Raw genomic sequence first — 19247 nt, 5'->3', positions numbered from 1 at the left:
AAGGGGCAAAAGTAATAAAACGACTCAATCGAACCAATTGCTGCAAATGGCTGTCAACAGCAAAAGGACATCACGAGCATGTGACAAGTGCTCTAGTAAGTTGGTCATCTTCACTGCAACTACAAAAACGAGCATAAATATGGACTACTTTGTATTCCTTTTTCTTTCAAAACAACAGCTTCATCAACCAGCATGCCACATCAAGGTTTCTACAAGAGAATACTGCATGCCCATATTTCAGACAAATCAGAGAGAGGGCAGGTACAAGTTGCAATGAAATTCCAGAAAAAAACAAGAGGGAAAGGTTAGGGACATAAAAGTAAAATGGAAGGAAGGAAATGCAACAAACATATGGTAAGAAGGGAAGAATTAAACATTTTGATTCAACATTCTGAGTTTTTTAAAATCTTGAGTATGTGCAGAATTTATCATGAATCTTTTGTCTAACACGCAAAGAAGAAGAAAAAAAATTATGGTCATCTCTTGCAGTTTGAAGTTTAAGATTGTTACACAAGTACAAAGCATCACTTGCATCAATTATAATTCGGGACTTGCTGATCCATCATTCATAACAATATTTAAGGGGTCATAAAGGACTTCACCATGAATATCACTGTTAGTCTAAGTCCTCCTTCCCTTTCCCCCTAACTTTATCCAATTACGAATTTCAGTTCAATATATTATATATAATATATATTTCAGGTGCTGTGCCATATATATTTACAAAGAGTGTTGGGGTTGTAGGGATGATGACGATGATAATGATGGTTGATAATTTTCATCACAAGAGACTTTAATGATTACATCTAGCATTCTGGTAACAGTCTTCTGGTCAAATTTCAAGAAATAGAAACACCTGGTCCCTTCTGGAGTATTGGCAAGTAATCAGTCTCTCTTCTCCTGCTCCCCCATGAGGGGGAAGGGGTGGGGGGGGGGGGGGGGGGAGGTCATTTGTGCCCATGACCTGACACTGGATACTGCCTACACATGGGCAAAACATTGGTGAAATTTGTAAGACCATGCAGGGATATTTTTTGTCATTTGCCGGGCCACCTAAACAGATATTTTTGTGGCTCACCAGAAATTTTGGTGGTCCAACTGTACATTATTTGCAGGTGAATCAAATTTCATAAAAACCAGTATCCACATTTAAATTATTTCTCACGACATCCACAGATCACATTTTAGTGCTTTTCATACCAGCAATCTCGCAACTCGTAATCACAGAACACTCCCTCCCGTCAGCTATTTAATCAACCACCGACTAACTTGCAGAAAATTAATAAAAGGACAATTTAATGTTTGCTTAAGAAAGATTGCTTCACATATTAACATGTTTATTGCATTTTCCAAAACAATTGTTCGCTCTGCACAATTTTCAACTTTTAACTAGATAATTATTGTAGTCCTAAAATTATGGGAACCCGAAGTGCACGCCTTCTCTGAGATAAAGTCTCAGCACCATACAATCATTAGAGCAGCACCATGTAATCAAATTGGTCATCTACATCTCTCCTAAAATTAGACAGCCAATAAGAAGTCGTGAACTGTACACTGATCTCTGGCAATATATCATTGTACATTTGGGAATTGCGCAAACACATGCCCATGCCACATGCATGCTTTAGATCATTCTGGTGGCTAACAATGTGAAACGTGCATATTGAAAGGTCGCAGCCTTTCTTCTATATCCAAAGGTGGCATTATGGGCATGCAAACCAAGCTCCATCTAGCACATGCGTCTAGCACATGCGCTGGGGTATGTTCCATTACCAAGCAGCTTGTAGAGCACTCGCCAAGTGGCTTAAGCACTCAATCGAGCACTCTGACAAAATGGTTGATAAAGGATGGCTGGCTTGGCAAACAATAGCAAGCTGATTGGTAATGGGACACCCATGGATAAGCTTTTTGCGCAAGTCGGTGTGTACGGCTGGCGGTGTCGAGAGAGACTGGGAGACTACCGTTATTCTAATCACATAAAATAATGAGAACGGCACTCGGTAGAGCACATACCTTCGCCAGGCTGAACAGTTTATGTTTTGTATCCCACTGATAGGCTGGATCTGAATTTGGACCTGAACCAAAATGTAATCGACTTGTTCTAGTCACCCAACCAACTCATCTCCCAAGCCCAGTCATAACTCGTCCATAACTATTAAAAAGATCATGTTATATATCGCTTTTCGCCCAATCTCTCAATGGTCAAGAATCACTTAAAAGTTAAACAATTTTCGTTTCCCAATCCCGATTCAGATCTTCACCAAAATCGAATCTATTTGTCCTCGTCAGACACCCAACCGGTCCACCAAGTTTCGTCCAAATTTGTCCACAACTTTTTGAGATATCCTGCTATGTATCGTTTTTGGCCCGATCTCCCAATGGTAAAGAATCAATCTCCCAATATAGCGTATGTTAAAAAATTCGAGTAGCCGGATCCGAATCCGAATCTTCAGCAAAATCTAATCTTTTTGTCCTTGTGACATACGCTACATTTTTGCCAAATTTTGTCTGAATCCGTCCACAACTTTTTGAGATATTTTGTTCACAAACAGACAGGGGTGAAAACATAACCTCCATCCACCTTTGGTGGCGGAGGTAATCATTTAACCAGCAGGATCGCAGAGCTTTGCAAGCTGCTTTTGAAAGCCATGGCGATACAGTCAACAGGGGCCCTTTTTTCAGCAATTACATTCCTAATCTCATTTTTCACCTTTATGTGTGATCTCCATTCATATTTATATAGTTTCTCCCACCCCACCCCTTCCCTCTGGACTCCACCTCACACTTTCCCCTCCTCCCATCCCACACCCTCCCTCTGGACTCCCACTGCACCCCTTCTCCCCCCTCCTCATACTCATTCCCCTCCCTTCTCCCCCTACCTCTTTCTGCTGTTTTTTTTGTCCGTATCCATTCTGTTTCAGCTCTTCAATGAGCATCAATGTACAGGGAGGAGAAGAGGGGAGGGGAGGATAGGGAGGGGTGGAGAGAAGGCAATTTCCAAATTACAAACAATAATTTGACTTGCAAAGCTCTGGAATGTAACCCATTCTCAAGTCGAGAGCTGCCTTTATACTTGGTGTGTGTGTGTGTGTGTGTGTGTGTGTGTGTGTGTGTGTGTCATAAAGCATGTCTTTTTTTTCTTTTGCTAACTCCCCATCACCTTCTCTCCCTCACACTCACACACACACACACACACACACACACACACACACACACACACACACACACACACACACACACACACACACACACACACACACACACACACACACACGCACACACACACGCGCACACACACACGCGCACACACACACCTCCCGGGCTCTCCCTCTCCATCTCTCCCCCACCCCTCTCCGTCTCTCCCCCACCCCTCTCCGTCTCTCCCCCACCCCTCTCCGTCTCTCCCCCACCCCTCTCCGTCTCTCCCCCACCCCTCTCCGTCTCTCCCCCACCCCTCTCCGTCTCTCCCCCACCCCTCTCCGTCTCTCCCCCACCCCTCTCCGTCTCTCCCCCACCCCTCTCCGTCTCTCCCCCACCCCTCTCCGTCTCTCCCCCACCCCTCTCCGTCTCTCCCCCACCCCTCTCCGTCTCTCCCCCACCCCTCTCCGTCTCTCCCCCACCCCTCTCCGTCTCTCCCCCACCCCTCTCCGTCTCTCCCCCACCCCTCTCCGTCTCTCCCCCACCCCTCTCCGTCTCTCCCCCACCCCTCTCTGTCTCTCCCCCACCCCTCTCTGTCTCTCCCCAATCTCTTAATATTCCACTCAGCTGAGCGTCCCTACATTGCCCGGCAATGCCTGGTACCTCTGCAAGTTATTATTATTATTTTGCAATACGGCACTGCAATGTTTATATTGTTGCGGATATGGGATATGCATCCATCCATATCCGCTTGTAAATATTCCCCTATTTCCTCAATACTTCCCAACTATCCCCAATCCCCCATTCCCTAGTCCCATTTTCTGTAAACAACACTCTGTAGACCCGACCTCCCCCTATTTCCCCCATTAAATGTCGCACCCAGGTTCACCGCATCTCATGTAAGACAACTATAGGACATCTTGCTAGTTATTCTTAGTCTATGTCAGTTAAGGACTCGTTTCCATTAATTCTGACTCTTCGTTGCACCAGAATGTGATTGTATGGCACCGTTAGGAAGTTTAGGACCTCCCAATACCTCCCCGCAGCTCATCCTCACGGTTCAGCAGCAACAACAACAACAACAACAACAACAACAACAACAGCAGCGGCGGGCGCGGGGAGTGCGCGTCCTCACTCCGGCTTGGTTGGTAGGGGGTGTTGGGAGGGCACCAGGCCTTTCCAACGAGCCGCCATCGAACATGTGCTCGACGGGGTTACCAAGTAGGGGCTCGCTGTCAGCTCCTCGTCAAGGGCGGAGCCCGGTAACCCCCGCACCCAATAGAAGCGGCGGACCGGTCCCATCTGGGGCGGAGCCAACCAGCCGAGGGCGTGTGACTCCCCGCTGAGCATGCGCAGGAAGAGGGAGGTGACGTCAGATGCGCGCTGAGCTTGGAGAAAGAAAGACGCCACCTCCGAGCGCTGTGAGGCCTCCCTGCATCTTTTGGACCGTGCTTGATCCTGTCCCCGAGCCAAGGTGCACCTTGTGCTATCAACCGACCTGTCCTTCCCTGCCATCAATCCCTGTGTAAGTCAGCCTTGTTCCGTTTGTCTGTGGTCTGTCGGGGATAGATAAGATTGTATCTAAGTGCCTATCTCTTCTGTGTCTTTTACCTCACTCTACCTTGTAATCTACCCCTTTTCTCCACCACTAATTATATCCTCCTCCGGAGGTCTTGAGAACTGTACCCCTTGCGTCGTTTCATCTATCCCAGTCGTTGTGTCCTTTCCATCATTGATTTAGCGTAGCGCGATTTGGCCAACGTTCGAGTGGAATCGGGTGAGTTGGGGAAGAATTGGGGGGAACTGTTAGGTCGCGGTGGACCATCCGCTCGGCCCATCATAACATCTAAACCGCGATCCGTAACAATATTATTATCATGCTATTATCATTATTCTTGTAATTACTTTTGCCATTTGAAGTGGCCTCAGAAAAATGTCATGAGAAAGTGAAAAACGACGCTGCGACATATAATACACCTTCCAAAGGTGGAAAAATGCAATGAAACATTGGAATTCCTCTGAATATTTTTGCAATCAAAAGTGAAGTCAAAAGCAACATAGGCTAAGCGAGCGTGAAAATAAAACGGAGTCCTCTTACTCGTGACTCAATTGAGGCTTCTGAAGCGTCACTCAAAATACCCTCTCCCACCACCACCGGAAGTGGCGCTACACTGTAAACGTTTACAAAGATAATTTGAGTCATCCAACCTTCGAACTTTTGCGATATGACCTGTAGTCCCATTGACCCACTATCAGGACAGCCCTGTTTCAGTCTATGATTTTTCAGATGTACATATATCCACACATACATACGTACATACATACAAACAACAAAAACAAACAACAGGCATTTTAAGGCCATTTTCCCTGCTAGGGCGGCGGTTAGCCTTGCGGGCCCCATGACAATCTTCTCAATTTTGCCCTATTTTCTGCATCTCCCCTTGTTAACCCCTTGCCCGCATTTCTTCTTCCACCACCTACAGATGATTCTTTCTCGGTCTTCCCCATCCTCTACTTCCTTCTACATTCATTTCCATCACTCTTCTCAACCAGTCACTTTCATCCTTCCTCAACACATGACCAAACCATCTCAACCTGTTTCTCTTCACAGCATCCATCACAGGCTCTATTCCCATCATCTTTCGCAATTCATCATTTGTCTTCCTTTCTCACAATGATACTTCACACATCCACCGAACCCATTCGCATTTCCACCCTTTCCAGCTTTCGTTGCTGCTCTACGTTCATTACCCATGTCTCGCTCCCATAAATCATAACACTTCTCACACATGCAGCATACACCTTTCCCTTCAGCTTCAATGACATTCCCCTCCTTGTCAGCACACCACCCAGTTCCCAAAACTTCTTCCATACACATCTCACTCCAGCAACCGTTGCCGAGTCTGATCCACCTTGTCCATTCAGCATGTCTCCGAGGCAGCAAAATGTTTTCACACCTTCCAGCTTCACGCCATCTTCAAGATCCAACTCAACATTTCCTCTATCTGCAGCTCCCTCTGTGCACACCTTACACTTGAATGTAGCTGCCACACTGGTTAATGACCCTCTCAGACCACTACATTTTTGATGAACCCACTCAGCGCACATTGTACATTGAATAGAGTTCACTCCGACACCCTTCCTGCACACAGCACATGGCCACTTCCCAGTTCTTTCCACCTCACCACATGCTTTACCACTTGCCATCACCTTCGTCTTTCCGATATTCACCTTTAGACCTTTTGTCTCCATACATTCCTTCCACTTGTTCATCTTTTCCTTCAGTCCATCCATACTTTCCGCAATCAACACCAGATCATCTGCATACAACATCTCCCACGGTAAACCCTCCTTTACGTTCTGAGCCAGCACCTCCATCACAGCTACAAATAGTAGTGGACTTAGTACCGACCCCTGATGCACTCCCACCTTCACCTCTAACTCACCCCTGTTCCCGTCCTTCGCCTTTACAGCGGTGCGCGCTCTTTTGTACATTGCTATTATGACTCTGATCAACCATTCCTTCACTCCCAACTTCCTCAATGCCCATGTCAATACTTCACGTGGAACCCTATCGAATGCTTTCTCCAGATCAACAAACCCAAGAAACAACTTCTTCCTCTTCTCCATGTACTTCTCCTGCAACTGCCTCACAATAAAGAGCGCGTCTGTCATTCCTCTTCCTGGCATAAATCCAAATTGCATTTCGTCGATCTTCACCTTCTTCCTTATCCTCCTCTCCAACACCCTTTCCGATACCTTCATTCCATGCTCCAATAACTTTATCGCTCGGTACGAGCCACACTCCAGAGGGTCACCATTCCCCTTGTATAGAGGGACGAGGGTACTCAGTTCCCAATCCACTGGAATGCGGCCTTCTTTCACCACCAGATTACAGATCTCTGTCATTCTCTTCACACCCCAACTTCCTGCTGCCTTCAACATATCTCCCACAACTCCCGTCGGCCCTCCCGCTTTTCTACTCTTCATTGCTTTTACCTGGTGTTCGGTGTTGGTGCCTAGCATCCTAGCCTGGTGTTGGGCTAGCGGCTAGGTTGCCAGCTTAGGATCCTAGGATCCTGGGTTCGAATCCTGGTCGATCGCTGAATTTACGCCAGGGGGGTTGACTCAGCCTGTCATCCTTCCGAGGTTGGCAAATCGAGTACCAGTTTACTGGCAATTCCCTGTTTGTCGTAAAAAGGCGACAAAAAGGGTTGGCGGCAGTAAGGGCATCCGGCCGTAAAACATTGCTTCAAAAAGGGGACCAAAAAACAACAACAACAACAACAACCACGGTTCCTGAAAAAGGCCAACCCCCGCAATGGCCTCTAAAGGTGGTTTATATATATTATATTGCTTTTATCTGGTGTTCGGTGTTGGTGCCTAGCATCCTAGCCTGGTGTTGGGCTAGCGGCTAGGGTGCCAGCTTAGGATCCTAGGATCCTGGGTTTGAATCCTGGTCGATCACTGAATTTACGCCAGGGGGGTTGACTCAGCCTGTCATCCTTCCGAGGTCGGCAAATTGAGTACCAATTCACTGGTAATTCCCTGTTTGTCGTAAAAAGGCGACAAAAAGGGTTGGCGGCAGGAAGGGCATCCGGCCGTAAAACATTGCTTCAAAAAGGGGACCCAAAAAACAACAACAACCACGGTCCCTGAAAAAGGCCAACCCCCGCTTGCGGGGAAAAATGGCCTCTAAAGCTTTTTTTTTTATTTTTTTTTTTATTGCTTTTATCGCTTACTCAACTTCCTTCTCAGTTATCTTCTCTGCCGGTCCTAAAACTGGGTTACTCTCTATGTTGCAATCCCATTCATTCTCTGTATTCAACAGCATTTCCATATATCTTTTCCATCTTCCTTTAATTCCATCTGGGTGCACAATGATTTGTCCCACTAAATCCTTCAAGCAACTCACCCCCATCACATCACACCTCTATTTCGCTATCTGCTTTGCAATCCTGAATACCGCTCTCTGACCCTCTTCCGAATCCAAGCGTTCTCCGAACATTTTCCAACATACACCCTGCGCCTTTGCTACCTCTTTCTTTGCAGCCTTCTTGGCTGCCTTATAACTTTCATGCTCTGCTTTTTCTGCTCCCGTACCCTTCGCCTTCTGCCACTCCTTGAACTTTTTCCTCTTCTCGTCAATCCTCTTTCCAATTTCATCATCCCACCACCATGTTTCCAATTGCCTCGGTGGTCGTTTTGTTCATTCACATACCTCACCAACGGCTCCCAACAGACTATCTTTCATTGACATCCAACCACGTTCAAGCTCAACCACATCATCCTCTACCCTACTCAGCCTCTCTTTTAATGCCTCCCTTACTGTCACCTCTTTCAACCTCCACACCTTCATTCTCGGTTGGTATTTCACCTGCCGAGCTCTCCTCGCACCTTTCACCCTTATGTCGCAGACACCCAAGTGGTGCTGTGAAACAGCCTCCTCCCCCGGGATCACCTTTGTGTCCCGGAGGTGCCCCCTATCTCGCCTACGCACCATCAGGTAGTCAACGGTTGTGGTCGACCCACCTGACGTGTATGTAACAAGCTTATTATCCCCTTTCTGGAACTGAGTATTACAAATCAACAAATCAGCTCCATCAGCAAACTCCAAAATCCTTTCACCTTCTCCATTTCTCACACCATATCCGTAACCCCCATGAACTCCCTCAAAACCGTCCATACTCCTTCCCACATGTCCATTTAGGTCTCCTCCTACCACAACAATTTCCTCATCTTTCACGTTTTCCATCAGCTTCTCTATCGCACACCAGAACTTATTGTCCTTCTCTTCATCGCTCCGACCAACCTGCGGAGCATATCCCGAGATGACGTTCACCAAGATCTTTCCAATCATCATTTTCACCATCATCAACCTATCACTCACTCTAGTCACACTCACCACACTGTCTACAAACTCCTCAGAAAACAGGACACCAACACCATTCACGCCCTCCGGGCACCCTTGCCACACAAACTTGTATTTCTGTCCCTGCCTACCGTTCACCATTCTCAAACCACTTCCCTTCCATCTCATCTCTTTTTGTATACTGAATCGAGGCTCGTGAAAGAGCTAACATTTACTTCACAAACAAATCAACCAGACAAACAAAATACCCAAAAAGAGGGAGCGGAAGACAATATGGGGAGAAGGGGAAGCACACAAACATAACATCCGAGAGCAGGGAGATGTGTGGAAGGGAGAGGGCCCGGGGGGAGGAGGCATGGGAAGGGGGGGGGGGGGGGAGCCAGAAGTATAAAACACAAGGACACCAAGGACTTCCTGGACAGAAGATGGTATTTCAAAAAAGTGGAATTGGGGTGAAATTAGCGGGGGTAGAAAAGATCAAGGTTTTGGATGGGGGAAGATAAGAGATGGTGGTGAACAGCTGTTTTAAAGACTTGGAGGGTGGAGTGGGATTGAAGAGAGTGAGGGAGTTTGTTCCAGAGGCGGGAGAAAAGAGGAATGAAGGAGTGAAGGTGAGCAGAGAGTCTTGATTTTGGCAGTTTAACCATAAGAGGGTTGCAGGCAGATCTTGTGTGACCTGTAGGAATATTTGCGGGACAGAGCCCAGAGAGAGCTGGGGGGGCAAGGCCAGAGAGGAGTCGGTAGAAGACGGAAAGACCACCAACCTGCCTGCGGTGAGTGAGTGAGAGGCCCTTGGAGTTAGCTTCATTGCGGGAGATTCCAATGATTCTGAATGCTTTGGTTTCAACAGCGTGAAGGCGAGCTAGGTGTGAGGCAGGAGCACCAGCCCAGAGGGGAGAGCAGTATTCCATTGAGCTGCGGATGAAAGCCTTGTATGTGGTGAGGAGCTCAGGTGTGCCAAGGAAGGACTTCGCACGACGGAGGATGCCCAGTCGGCGACTGGCTTTGGAGGCCAGATTTGAAATGTGGTTTTCCCAGGAAAGATCATGGCAGATAGTGAGACCCAAAAGCTTGAGTGACAGAACTTCTTGGAGAGGATTATTCAGAAAGTGGATGGGAGGGTTGTCCAGTCGGTCTTTTCGGAGAGACATCGTAAGAGTGTGAGATTTGTCAGGATTGAAAGACATGTTCCACTTGTCTCTTGTCTTGTCTCTTGCACACAACATATGTCCACTCTTCTTCTGACCAATACTTCCACCACTTCTCCTGATCTCCCATTGTCCATACATTCCATGTCCCAAACCTCAGAAACCTATCTCCACTTCGGGCTGTGCCCTGCCCATATGTCGTTGTAATTGTCATGGTTCTCTTTTTGAGGCAATGTTTTTATGGCCGGATGCCCTTCCTGACGCCAACCATCTCAGTCGCCTCCTACGACATGCAGGGATATGGTGTACCTATTCTAAACCAGGGTACACACCGGGACCAGGGTATTCACTGAACTGCAGTATTTGATTTTGCATGTGCGATTCTCCACAAACAATTCTCACAGCATACTTAAACAAAGTCGTTCACCAAAGAGCAATTCGATGTAAAAGGAGTAACGTGCAGTCCATACCCAGAACATGAGCGCATCCAATGACTTCCCCCATCACGGCAATCGCAGCTACTTCAGACAAGCGGTGCTGTGAATCTTAGATCCCGATTGCTGCCAGTAAATGTATTATACGAGAGGTGTGTGTGTACGTGTGTGTTCGATTTTCCTCAGAGATGGCCAAATGGATCTTCGTCAAACTTTGAGTGCTTTTGCAAAATTATTTTGAATCACTCAAAAGTGTGCCTAAGCTTTTGTCATTATGTGAAAGGTAATGCTAAATTATACTTTATAGGCCCTCACAAAAAATAGAAAAAAACCAAAATAATATTTGATTGATTCAAAATGCCAACAGGAATAGAACAGCACTGGGCAATACCAGGTACCCTGTTTGTACTGAATAAAATTCAATCCAACAATCTCTGGAGAGCCCAGTCAAAGTGAAATTCAATTTGAAAGTCTCCCCACTTTGTTGAAAATTCGGCAAAATTATTCCCTTGAAAGACGATCGTAGACGAAAACATTCCCTGAATTAATAATCACATGAGTAGGCGTTCACCTTTGGAGAAATCATTTTTTTAAGGTGAAAAATCATCAATATCTCGATGAGATCATCAAATATAATTTTAAAACATAAGCAGAAAAAAAATAACCATGGTATTTTTAAATCAACGTACATACTATACATACATATCAACATACATACATATCCACACGTATACATACTTATTTTGTAGATGAGCACACATGAACATCGCAATCATATTAAAATAGAGCGTCAGTTTTGAATACAGACTCAGAAAATGAAAGAAAATGTTTTGAATACGGACTCCCATGGGAGGATGGGTCAACATGATTTTCTCCTGTGCACGGTTTCCTGATAATTCCTCCCCAAAATCTACAGTCAAGCCAAGCCACACCCGTACTTCGTGCTTGAGCTAAATTGCAGTCTGATGTGTTCGAAACTCCACAATACAACAATAATTTAGCATGAATGCGGCAAGACAGAGTATCAAAACATGATATGGTGTATTTGACTGATTCTGAATCATTTTTATTGAAAACAAAAGTTGTACATGGCTATCACATGTATTTACACCGCTTACTAAAATGCATTTCCTCAATTTTTCACATGACGGACAACAAACCTGCATGGCCAAATTATTGAACGGGCTTCACTAAATACACCACAAAGAATAAGTTCTGGATAAATAACATCACCTTTTAATCACAACTAATGATTCAGATTATAAAACGTTACACCTCTTACCAAGAATCCAGATGATAAAAGGCCTTAAAGGTGACAAGAGGAATGAACACTCCTTTTCTTGTCAACCACTCAAAAGCATCTTTGCTCGGATCCTAGAAAGGAAGAAAAAAAATGAAGGAACATTTACTGCTTTTTTTATTCCCATAAGAGTCTTGTTCATAAGAGACAGTCATAAGAGAGGGTGACATTCAACAACAAAAATAAAAAGATCTCCAATCCCTAAATAATCCTTTCCAGATCCAACCTTATATGTTTCAAGGCAGAACATAGTCACATGAAAAAGTATGTAAAGTTTTGACTTTTTCAACATATTTCAACATACAGCTATGTGATCTTCATTTCAACAATATTGATAGATAAAGGTGATATAATATAACAAATATCATGAAACATTTACATTTTGTAGTCCATTGTATAATTTAAATAAACATAAATGCAAATTTCGCATGTGGAAAAAGTAAGTACACCCCATGAAATGTTTTTTAAAATCTTTTTAACATATGTGGACATATCAATATTTGATCTTCATTTAAACAGTATCTTTAGATAAAGGTGATCTAATTGAACAAAAAACAATGATAACATAGACTTTGCAAAAATTTATTCAACAAAAAATTGTTGCACAGCATGCACAATTGCATGCACAGCTCGTTTCAAATCCCCCCACAACATCTCGATGGGATTTAGATCCAGGCTTTGACTTGGCCATTCCAGAATCCTCCATTTCTATCGTTTCAGCCATTCCTTGGTGGATTTACTGGTATGTTTAGGGTCATTGTCATGTTGCAAGGTCCACCTTCGGTTGAGCTTCAACTTCCCGACAGATGGCCTCACATTATCCTCAAGCACCTTCTGGTACAATGAAGAATTCATAGTGGATTCTATGATGGTGAGCTGCCCAGGCCCTGATGCAGCAAAGCTGCCCCAAACCATAATATTTCTACCACCATGCTTTACAGTTGGTATCAGGTTCTTGTGGTCAAATGCTGTCTTTGGTTTTCGCCAAACACTTCTGGTAGTGGCCAAATAGCTCTACCTTTGACTCATCTGTCCAGAGCACATTGTTTCAGAAGTGCTGGTCTTTGCCGAGGTGTTCATTGGCAAACTTTAGTCTTGCCCTGATGTTCTTTCTGGACTGCAAAGGTTTCCTCCTGGCACCCCTCCCATGTAGATCAAATTTGTGCAGCCTCTTTCTAATGGTAGACTCGTGTGCACTTTGACATCAACAGTGGCAAGAGCTACCTGTAGGTCCTGTGATGACATTCTGGGGTACTTAGAGACTTATTTCAGCATCATGCGGTCTGCTCTCGGGCTGAACTTGCTGGGACGGTCTGGCCTGAACAAGTTGGCAGTTGTTTGGAATCTTCTCCACTTGTAGATGATCTTCCGGACAGTCGAATGATTGATTTCAAATTGTTTGGAGATCTTTTTATAACCCTTCCCAGACTCGTAGGCATCTATAACCTTCTTTCTGAAGGCCTCAGAGAGCTCTTTTGATCTAGGCATGGTGACGCCGCACACTTCAACAACAAAGAGCAAACCAAACTAAATGTCTGAGGTTTAAATAAGACAGGTTCCTCCAAGATCCTCTCCAACGATGTTCTAATCATTTGCACCTGAGCTGGTGCACCTGATTCTAATTTTAGGTATTTGAAGTAGTGATAAATGTAGGGGTGTACTTACTTTTTCCACATGCAAAATTTGCATTTGTTTATTTAAATTATACAATGGACTACAAAATGTAAATGTTTCATGATATTTGTTATATTATATCACCTTTATCTATCACTATTGTTGAAACTAGGGCATGCCCGTACTATATCTATATCTAAAATTATATCCCCCCCCCTCTATTTACATGAAATGGTTTGGTCCAAAGCGAACGGCTTGCGAGTACGGTGACAATCCCCCCCCTCTATTTACATGAAATGGTTTGGTCCAAAGCGAACGGCTTGCGAGTACGGTGACAATCCCCCCCCCCCCCCTCTATTTACATGAAATGGTTTGGTCCAAAGCGAACCGCTTGTAGAGTTTGGTAAAGAAATCGCCATAGCGTGCACAAAGCGCAGGAAAGCGAAAGAATCGCAAATTAGTTTTAATTAGTTTTAAAACATAGTTTAACGCCAACATAGCGGCAACATAGTTTGCCAACGTGAAATAAATGAATACGCTCTCAAATGTGCCGTCCGAGGCAGAGTCTGTTCGCCACGTTCGGCACACGTGATAACTCGCTGCTCTCTGATTGGTTGAATCGTTTTTTGGACATAGCTCGGTAACTACTTGTCCGATTAATATGAAACCTTGAAAAGGCACATCCTCGGGTCCCCAGCAATATACCTGGCAAGTTTCAAGTATATCGGACCCGTGGTTGTCGAGAAACAGCGGTCACAGACAAACAAACAAACATACACACAGAGATTAGTGGAATTATAGATAGACTAGGGCATGCCCGTACTATATATATATCTAAAATTATATCCCCCCCCCCCTATTTACATGAAATGGTTTGGTCCATGAAATGTTTTGGTCCATTCGCAACGCCAAAGCGAACGGCGAACGCTTTACATGAAATGGTTTGGTCCATGAAATGTTTTGGTCCATTCGCAACGCCAAAGCGAACGGCTTGCGAGTACAGTGACAATCCCCCCCCCCCCCCCCCCCCCTCTATTTACATGAAATGGTTTTAATTAGTTTTAAAACATAGTTTAACGCCAACATATGGCATGCCCATACCCGTACTATCCGTAATGGCGCACGCTCTCACAGGAGCTCCGGAAGGTCGCATATCGCAGGAAAGCGAAAGAATCGCAAATTAGTTTTAATTAGTTTTAAAACATAGTTTAACGCCAACATAGCTTGCCGACGGGAAATAAATGAATACGCTCTCAAATGTGCCATCCGAGGCAGAGTCTGTTCGCCACGTTCGGCACACGTGATAGCTCGCTGCTCTCTGATTGGTTGAATCGATTTTTGGACATAGCTCGGTAACTACTTCTGCGATTAATTTAAAACCTTGAAAAGGCACATCCTCGGGTCCCCAGCAATATACCTGGCAAGTTTAAAGTATATCGGACCCGTGGTTGTCGAGAAACAGCGGTCACAGACAAACACACACACAGACACACACACACACACACACACACACACACACACACAGAGATTGCTGGAATTATAGATAGATGAAGATCAAATAGCTGTATGTTGAAATATGTTGAAAAAGTCAAAACTTTACATGGGGTGTACTTACTTTTTCACGTGACTGTATATGCCGAGCTTGCAGAAAGTTTTACCACCATGAAGTTTCACACAGCAAATGAGGCACAAGAAAATGCCATTCATCCAATCTCATCGATATTAAGTCCCCACTCTTGACACGATGACGCGCGCCGAAAGGGAGTAGTCAGTTTTCACTCCGTTTGTTTGTTTCCTTGTTTGTTTGTCCTGGCGATATCTCAGCCATCCTTTGAGCTAGAAAGCTGAAATTTGGGTACAATCGTGAGCACGTGCTTTGGCAAAAAGGGAATTTGATATTTTTTTATGAATAAATTAATTGATTAATTACTTAATTATTATAGATTTATGAAGTAATTATTTATTTCCTTTCTCTTCTGGGCATTATCTCAGGCACCTTTTGAGCTAGGAAGCTGACATTTGGACACGTCAATGACCAAGTGATTTGGCTATAAAGGATATTTTTGATTAATTTGAAGTACGCTTCAACCGATCAGTATAAACAAAAATGTATCTGCAACTGTTGGTCCGATCGACACAAAATTTTCACCATAGGAGCGCCTCCTTCTGCAGATTTTTTAGAGATAATTATGATGTAATCGGTCACGTGGTACGGGTGCCATAATGGAACTTTGCACCTCTATATATCCAAAACCGTGCCATGAAAAAAAAATCAAACATGGCTCATTGTGGGTGGCAGGGAGGAGGCAGGGGTAGGGGTGGGTGGGAGGGAGGAGGCAGGGGTAGGGGTGGGTGGGAGGGAGGAGGCAGGGGTAGGGGTGGGTGGGAGGGAGGGAGGAGGCAGGGGTGGGGATACGTTGATGCCGTTATCATTAATGCATTGATTACATGCATCATTAAATACAGCTTGCATCTTTAAACAAGAAAAAGAGCAATCAGAGATTGCAAACTCTTGCCAGGATGTATTTTCAGTGGTTTTTATGGCTTTTGTGTTAAAACAAATATGGCGGCCGAACCACGTGACCGATGACATCATCATTATTATTATTTTTCTCCACCAATTTATGCCTACATGACACTCAAGAAATTTCATCTTGATAGGATGTTTTGTACTTGTTGAATGACGTCATAATGGAGGCACCTATGACATCATTAGCATATTTTATTCCCATTGGAGAGTTCTTTACAATGAGCCATGTCTCAATTTTTTCTATTCAGCGCTTTCGGAGCGAAAGACGTGCAAAGTTTTTCGGTTTTTCCAAGATGGCGGCCAAACCACATGATCTATGACGTCATAATTATCATTAAAAAATTATACCGGTGGAGTTGCACCTATGGTGAAAATTTCCTGTCAATCGGACCAACGGTTGCAGAGAAAATCATATTTATTCTGTGCGGACAAACAGTCAAACAGACAAATGGACTCAAATGTAATACCCTCTCCTCTGGCGAGGGTAATATAGGGTGCATGGAACAAAGTTGCCATTGATTGATAAATTAGTGTACCATAACGGCACTGGAAACGCTCCCCCATCCCCTGTGACATTTCCTAATGCTTGGATATGCATCCCCTTTACCCTGTAACACTCCATAACACTTGGACATACATCCTCTTCCCCCTGTAACACTCCATAACGCTTGAAAATACATCCTCTTCCCCCGTAACACTCCATAACGCTTGGATATACATCCTCTTCCCCCTGGAGAAGGGAAAATATACTTACTCCTTAACGCTTGGATATACACCCCTTCCCTCTGCAACACTTGGATTTACACCCCACCCTACCCCCACATGTGATACATAATGTTCGCAACTGCTCCATCCATTTTCTTCTTCTCCATCAGATTAGAATTACAGTCATACCGCGTTTTACGCCATTTCGACCTACGTCAAATCCGACTTTACGTCACTCTTCCAGAGTAAATTTCAGTTCAGCGAACGTCATTATGTGCGACTTTACGTCACTCCTACGGACGTGAAAAAAATTAATTTTTCCTTAAAAATATATTTAAAATAAATAAAATAGTACATAAATTAACAATAAAAGAAGCTAAAAAAACAATTTAAAATACAATAAAAAGCACATTTAAAATATTTTTTAAATGTGCATACAGTATACTGTACGTACGCGCAGCTGCTGGTTCTCATTCAAAACAGAGGTGACGTACAGTATTCCTTTACTGTGTCTGTGTTAGCCATGGGTCCTAAGAAGGATCGTGCTAGTGTTTCCAAGCGTAATGTGGTTACGATGGAAGATAAGTTAAATCTGATTAAAAGGTATGAAAAAGGTGAAAAAGTGTCGGTGATAGCGCATAGACCTTATCGCGAATCTGAACCGCAATGCGTCATGGGATCGGAAAGGGGCAATAGCACCGCCAGCAGTCGCTGTCACTTTGACAGACTGCTTGTTTACATTGACACACTACTTGATCCTTACCACTTTAAACTACTTTTAGGACTTTTTTACTGTGACAAATTAACAAATTAACTGTGAACTGTGATCAGCTCATGAGCCAGTATTTGCAAGCCAATTCGCAAAACTGAAAGCCGCCATTGCAGTATGTAACAAGAAGCTTACTGTTTCGGACATAGCAAACTGTGATGAGCTTGTGGAACTTTATACAGGTTTACTTAGTTATGACCTGTTTAAGTGGTTATTAGCAGAAGTATCCCCTCATGCACAGAACCTTCATTATTATAAGGGGAAATTATCAATGGAAGACAAGACCTGGCAAATAAACAATACTACAAAACCCGGAGTTAAGCGATCTCAATCTTTAGAGGATCAACTACTCATGACACTCATGAAGCTTCGGCTTAGTCTTCGCGAGGAGGACCTCGCATTTCGCTTTGGATTAGGACAAAGCACCATCTCCCAAGTTTTGTTCGCAAGTGTACAGCCAATATAAGTCAAGACCTACTCTCAAGTGCCTTGTTGGTATTACACCTAGCGGAACAATTTCATACATTTCCAAACCTACAGGAGGAAACACGTCAGGCAAAAAAATTGTAAAGATGACGAACATTGTAGACAAGTTCCAGCCCGGCGATATTTGTATGGCCGATCGAGGTTTCAACATTCAGGAACTGTTCTTGCATAAGCAGGTTGTTTCTCTTCTCCAATGGGAACCCCCCTTTCCCTCAAATATTTCTTTAAATCGCTGGATTTTAATGCCAAAAAACGCTGAATTTCTTTCACATTAGCCATCTTCCTTTCTGTAAAGACAGCATCGATCGTAGACAGACGTTTCCTCTTCTGGGTTCGTGTTTACGTTTGCCCCCTTTTTGATCCCATCATGCTTTACGGTGGAGCGCCCTCTGTTGATATTTACCGATTCGCGATAAGGTCTATGGCCTTAGGGCTGCCACGGTCGACGGTATCGACCATCATTCATGATAGGGAACGTATTCTCACATACGTCACTGAAAAAGCGCCGCCGGCTAAGACTGCTAAAATGTGTTTGTGTTCAGAAGAGACGCCATGTTTAAGGTGAATAACATAATCTTATTAATTTTATTTATTATTCTTCACAAATTCATTTATTAATTGTGTTCATTACTCATTAAAAAATATGACTAAAATGTGTTTTTAGTGTTCTTTAAGGTTTAGCGATAGTTATATACTTTCGCGAGTTATTTATTCTAGTTTTACAGTGTTTGTCTTCATTTTAAGGCATTTTAAAGGCATTACGCCCGGTTTACGTCAAAAACCGAGTTACATCACGGCTTATGGAACCAATTAATGACGTAGGCCGGGGTATTACTGTATCTCTAATCTTCGTCGGGATCGCTTGCGTCAGTTTTAAATCTCTTCAGACAATGTACTCATCCCAAACTGGGAATACAGGCCGGTGTCGTATGAATTATCTTCCAAATGGGCACTGCTTATGACGCTTAAAGCAGGCAGACCATGCCACTTTCCCCTGGCCAGTTTTACCTTGGCTATCCATATTTTCCTTGCAGCTGGATTTTGTGGGAAAACATGCATACTCACACCACCTTTGGTTGTATCATACAGAATAAACAGAAGAAAAACAATACGTTACCCACCTGGTAAAGCTTGGTCCCCAAATAATAACAAGAGCTCTCTTTCAAGGAACTTCGACACAGAAAGTTACTTGCCGGAATAGATTCGCCGGAATAGATTTTGGGTGGTGAGGGGCTTGAAGCCAGATTTTAA

General features: G+C 44.0%; 1 protein-coding gene across 3 annotated transcripts in view; it reads right to left on the bottom strand.

Annotated features, from left to right (window-relative positions):
- Positions 1-19247, bottom strand: part of LOC137435185 (uncharacterized) — a 367117-nt gene that overhangs the window by 6445 nt on the left and 341425 nt on the right. For 2 of the 3 annotated variants that reach the window (XM_078784578.1, XM_068128743.2), the window contains one exon: positions 11875-11966. The gene's annotated coding sequence lies outside the window, so the exon portion shown is untranslated. Of the gene's footprint in view, positions 1-11874; positions 11967-15121; positions 15301-19247 lie in introns of those variants that run through there. The other variant, XM_078784579.1, reaches the window with a different exon arrangement.

The sequence above is a fragment of the Myxine glutinosa genome, chromosome 9 (assembly GCF_964187855.1).
Source record: "Myxine glutinosa chromosome 9, kmMyxGlut1.1, whole genome shotgun sequence".
In the NCBI taxonomy this organism is placed as follows: Eukaryota; Metazoa; Chordata; class Myxini; order Myxiniformes; family Myxinidae; genus Myxine; species Myxine glutinosa.
The sequence above is the reverse complement of the archived record's forward strand: the minus strand, read 5'-3'. Positions and strand labels throughout refer to the sequence as shown.